Genomic DNA, 6,490 nt, shown 5'->3' with positions numbered 1-6,490 from the left:
GTGTGTGTGTGTGTGTGTGTGTGTGTGCTCAAAAGAAAATTCATTCCTACGTTACTTCTTCCAAACGACGCCAGCCTGTCTGCTCTTCTTCCCTTTGGTAGGCTGCTATTTCTCACTATTAAAACGTTATCAAACAAGCATGGAAAGATAGCAAGTCACACGATCTAGTAATGCAGAATTTCTCCATTTCAGATACTTTCCCAAGGGACATACATATATTCTAATATTACGAACAGCATCGTAACATATCTATAATAACCAACTGGTAGTGAACCCATTTTTATAATCCATCGGATCATGGGGTCAACTCTGAAGCCTCCGTGTGCTTATTCATATATTCATATTGAACATAGATATACTTATATTTGTGTGTGCGTGTGTATACATAGATAGATAGATAGATAGATAGATAGATAGATAGATAGATAGATAGATAGATAGATAGATAGATATTGAGAGAGATAGAGTGAGATAGAGAGAGAAAAAGATATGTATATACATATATATATGTATGTATAGAGTGGGTGTATATATCAGCTTATGCATATGTGTGTGTGTGTGTGTGTGTGTGTGTGTGTGTGTGCCTCGGTGTGTGTGTGTGTCCATCGTTGTAGATGTGTCTAGTTGCATGTGCTTTGGCGTATATATGATCGCGTTTTTGTTCGCAGCAAACTGTCAGAGTTATTATAGAGTTACATAGAATGATTTACCGTATTTTTCCAGTTCCTTGCATTCCGAGTTCAAATCTTCTTTGTGGAGCTTCAATGGATTGCTTTAAGGTCCGCTGTTAACTTTATACTGTAGGGTGACCATAGTTGGGTGCAATAACCCAGGCGGATGAGGACGAATGTTCTCCAGAGAACCATCATGGTTTCCTTCTCTCTGGTTCTGAAGGTTCTCAAGATCCATCTAGCCAGTCGTCCGCACTTTGTCGCGATACTGGTAATGTGCACTTGGAAAGAGGTATCATCACACACGTCAATACCCAGGTCCCGCACTGATTTAGGCTCTGGGATTATAAACCCCTGTAGGCCAGTGTACCCAGTAGGTTTTATATTCATTGTTTGGCGCTGGTAGAGCAGGGCTTGGAATTTTCCAGCATTAAACTATATATTACTGTCCTCAGCACAGCTGTAAATTGCATGTGTGCAATTATGGCACCTCTTTCCAATGCACATTACCAGAATGGCGAAAAAGTGCAGACGACTGCCTGGATGGATCCTAAGAACGTTCAGAACCAGAGAGAAGGAAACCATGATGGTCCTCTGGAGGACATTCGTCCTCAGCTGCCTGGATTAATGCTCCCCGCTGTGGTCACTCAACAGTGTAAAATTAACAGCAGACCTTGAACCAAACCAGCGAAGCTTCACGAAGAAGATCGCGTCATTGCATCAGCTCAACTACTGGGAAAGGCTGAAACAGCTAAGACTCTACTTCCTGAAGCAAATGCAGGAGAGGTATGCAGTAATATACATCTGGAAAATCCTGGAAGGAATTGTGTAACATTTTGACAATGAAAGCTACACAAATGCCAGAACGGGTCGACACTACACAGTGCTAAAGATACCAGCAATGACATCGCACTCCAGGACCAGTTACTGCAACAGCGTGGGTTTCAGTGGCCCACAGCTTTTTAATATTCTTCCAAAGAGCCTGAGAGACCTACACAACGTGGATGTAGGTGTTTCAGATCAAAACTGGACCTCTTCTTGTCGCGTGTCCCAGATGAACCTCCCTCGTGGCAAGAGGTGGTGCAAATGAGGGTAGCGACATCAAACTCCCTTATTCACCAAATGCTACATATTAGAGGAGGCTCTCAATAATAACAGTCGAGCAAAACGACGGTGCCCCCAGCATGGCCACAGCGCTCAGCTGAAACTAGAAACATATATATATATATATATATATATATATATATATATATATATATATATATATATATATGTATATATATACACGTCTGAGTTGTTAGGTTTCGTAGGCTGGAGGGAAGCAAAAACTGGGTGTCTTGCGGGTTGGTTATAGACAATTATTCCCAAATCTCTATTTGTAATGTAAGCCAAAGTAATTGGATAAAGGCATCAATATACATTCTAACAACCCTGAACTTACGATTTATATATTTTAGAGAACGTTAAAACTAAAAGAAATAATTAAGGTGGCGAGCTGACAGAATCGTTAACACGCAGAGCAAAATGCTTAGACCCAAAATTTGAAACGAAAATTATAAGAAATATTTTTTTAGTTTTTAAAAAAGATTGAGCAGAGAACCAGACTAAACATTGCTGCGGGTTGGATCCGGCCCATGAGCTGTATGTTTGACACCCCAGTTTAATATCAATAAAACTAACTATTTGTTCTATTATTTAGGTATTTAATGTATTTTGCAAGAATTTTTATCTGAAAACGTGCATTGAAAACAATATTGTTATATTTAAAAGGATACATAATTAAGAAAACCTATAAACACACTCACCGGTCGTTGCTTTGTTTATTAAATTTGTTTGTTGTTGTGATTGTTATTATTTATCTATTTATATACTTGTTTTTAGTGTTTTTCTGAAGCTATTGAAGTTGGCGAGTGTGGTGGGATTCTTCTGTTATAAATTGTAATTTATTTGTTTTTTGGTTTTTTTTTAAGTCTCAACATTCGTCGACATTTTAGCGGCGCTGCATTGAGGATTTCACTACTGAGCGACATTGTTAAGACGATGGCATATCTCCATTGATTTTTCACTTTGGAGTTTGTAATAATTCTTTGACAACATTTCTATAATTCTGAAGAAAGGTCATCCAGTTGGTGTGCTTGGCCTTTATGAAACTAATTTTTATTTTACTTTATTTTCAAAATGTTAAATCAAATATTTTTTGTCATATAAACTGCAAAAGAATAAGAAAAATGAAACAAAATATATCTTAGTGAAGGTCATGGTTTCTTTCTATAAGCAGGAATTGATGCTGTGTTAGTGTCAGGAATATGGTAATTCCATTGAAAACTCTTCTTCAGCTTTATATTCAGATTCCTATTAACATTTAGAATAAGATAATACAGCTTTCATCGGGATATTTTTAAGTCATAAACAAACACACACTCGCACGCAGGCACGCGCGCGCACACACACACACACACACACACACACATATATAGGCACACACCAAGACAGACACACAAAGATTCTCAAACTCACACACATGCACTTACTCACATTTAAGTATATTTCATAGATAGATAGATAGATAGATACGCACACACATATACACACACACACACACACACATATCGAGAGAGATACATATATACTCATACACACATATATATATATTTATATTTATTACAAATGTGTTTATACACATGCAGTCAGGTGGTGAGGCAGGCAAGCAGACAGAAGACAGACAGACAGGCTGACAGATAGACAGGATAGACAGATAGATAGATAAACAGACAGACTTGGTACTTGAGTGTTTTTTTTTATTTTGGTCTTTTTTTTTGGTTTTTTTTTGGCATTTCAAATTTATCCAAAATACTACTATGACAGATCACATGGTGAAGTTATTTTCTGAAATGTTAAATATAGTTCATATTTCTTTATCACATTAACTTTAGCAGCTGAAGACATATCACTGCACTTAGTAGCATTGGTGGGAAGATGTCATCCTTTCGGTGTTGTTTCTTAGCTGTAATGAACACTTTTACGCCTCAAAACAAAATAAAATATTTCTATTCTATCTGCATCATGGATTGCGAAAGCGAACAAATATCAAAACCATGAATATCTTGTGAATTTAGAGTTTATACTATATAGTTGTTATTATTCTTATTAAATGTCATGACTTTTTCACCTATAGACCTCATAACATTGATCCCATGTTCCGCCAAAACATATTTTCTGAATACTGCGTCCGATAGCATAAAGACAAAGATAAAGAAAATATACTTTTCAGTTTTTTGTGAGCTTTGCTCTACTTCTAAAGAGCACTAGAGGATATTTCACTGCACTTACTTCGCATATATACAATGTGTGGGTATAATGTGTGTGTGTGTGTGTGTGTGTGTGTGTGTGTGTGTGTGTGTGTGTGTGTGTGTGTGTGTGTGTGTGTGTGTGTGTGTGTGTGTGTATGTGCGTGTGTTTATTTTGGTGTTTGGATGTATACAGGAGAAGGAGTTTTTGATTATCCGTAATGCACTTAGGAAAATCAGTTGCACATGAATCTCCTGATGTGGTCTCCCTCTAAGTATTACCCTGATACTTTTGACCTTGAATTATAGTTAGTGTTGTTTTTATTATATTAACTCTGGTGATTCAGTTTTGTGTTTGCTGCGAAGAAGGACAACATTTAGTGAACTATTTTCTGTTGGCTGAATATATATCGGGGATTGAAGACATTGAAGGCTTTCTGCACAGTATGAGAAAATTTGTCTCTACAAATTGTCTATGAATAGATTGACAGCCAGCCGTCGCCTGTGAAAGACTGTGGTTTGGTAACATCTTGTCGCTAATTCCTTTAGGTGCATATACAATCGCGAGCAGCCCTCCCGCCCTTTCACCCAGTGGTACACACAGGATATGTCATCTGGAAGGAGAGAGAACTGCAATAGTACTCATTTTTAGCTAAGTAGAATCAAACAAGATGATCAAGGAAACAATGCGCTGCCAGGAATTGAACCATGACATTATGTTCGTGAACTGTCCACCCTAATTTCGCACGAACGAACTGAAAAATAGTTACATCAAGAATATGAAGCTCAACCATGTCATATGTTGATGACATTAAACGTGTCCGTGATATGAACAGACATGGGTGACTATTGTTGCATATTAACCATTGTTCTGCCGATAATATTCACAACAGGATCCCAAAACAACACAAAATCGTTTTGAAATCAGCCACGAAGTTTTGGATAGATATAGTTACAAATATGACACCTTGGAAAAGGCAATCTTTTATAAGTGCAGAATCAGATACTTAATAACCTACCCCTCTGTATATCTATACCTATGAGAGTTCTGCAAAAGTGGACATAACTTTCTTCATTTGTTGTTCAAATTGGACATGCTGGCAGAGTAAGTCTTCTTCTATAAAAGGTATGATTCAATATAGTCCCTGCTATAAGTGATGCATACGCGCCATCGTTGAAACCAACTCCTAAATCTTCTTTAAAAAATTCAGATGTGCTCTGTTGTACGCACTTCTTCACAAACACTTTCACCTCATTTCTGTCATCAAATTACTGCGAAGAATGTGAATTGATTTCAGAGTTTTGTTCAATCTCTTCCCCCAACTGACCTCTGTTAGCTTTTTGAGTGCCTCAATGTGCTGCTCACTGTTCACAGTACAACAACGTACCAGGAAATCAAGGAAAATGACATCCTCGACATCTCTCAAACCGTCACCATGATTTCTGCACAAATCACTGACTGCTGATCTTCTTAAGCCATGGTCGGCGAAGAGGTGTGACGTCATTCCCTGAACTGAGATTTTGCTTCCAGATCAAGAAGAAATGGTCATGTTTCATCTCCTGCTACCAGATCAAAACATATGTCTTCATTAGCTTCAAATACTTCCAGCACATCGGAACTGACTTTCATCCTTCTCCAAATCTAGTGTCAATTGCCGAGGTACTCTCTTTGCACACACTTTCTTATACCCAGAGTCTTCCACCATCTTCTGTAATACATCGTGACCAGTGTCCAGTTGTACAACAAACTCACAATTTGTGACTCATCTGTCCACGCTAATCAATTCAGCCACTCGCTGGTGATTCGTACCTGTAGGCGCAGCTGATGGCCTCCAACTGCATGTTTTGTCTTCAATGAATGTTTCCTCTTCTTTAAACTTCTTGATCTATCTGTGCACATTGCTCTTGTCGGTTGTATCATTTTTAACATAATGAAATGCAAAGTTGACTTCGGTGTCATTTGAACTCAGAACAGAAAGAGCCGGAAGAAATTTTAGTCCGATGCACTAACAGTTTTGCCAGTTCTCCACTTTAAATACCACTAAAATAACGCGATGACCTTTTATCAACAAGGTGAGGATGACATGTAAGTATACAACAACAACAGCACCACCACTACCACACCAGCAGCAGCTGAAGATTACGAATGTTGATCAGCGTGATGATACATTTAATTTGGTAATATAATGACTGAGAAATCCACTGCGCATTTCATCTTGCAGAAATAATAATTTTTTGGCAACTGACCAAGAAGTTTTGGTATGGAAGAGAAAGGATTTGATTGGTACTTATTTTATATCGACCCACGTTGAATGAAAAGCTGCAGAGATCCCGGCGAGATTTCACTTTAGAATATACATGGACCTAACTTAGTATATCGGTCTTTTCTTCGGATTTCTACAGGTTTCTATAACCAACATTTCACCATTCTGTTTTGAGTTGTCATCGTTGTCATTGCTAACGTTGCGATTGCTGTTGCTGATGCTGCACTTGGTGCTGATGATGATGGTGGTGGTGGTGGTGGTGGTGGTG

This window comes from Octopus bimaculoides, chromosome 10 (genome assembly GCF_001194135.2).
Source record: "Octopus bimaculoides isolate UCB-OBI-ISO-001 chromosome 10, ASM119413v2, whole genome shotgun sequence".
Taxonomy (NCBI): domain Eukaryota; kingdom Metazoa; phylum Mollusca; class Cephalopoda; order Octopoda; family Octopodidae; genus Octopus; species Octopus bimaculoides.
Note: the sequence above shows the minus strand (reverse complement) of the source record.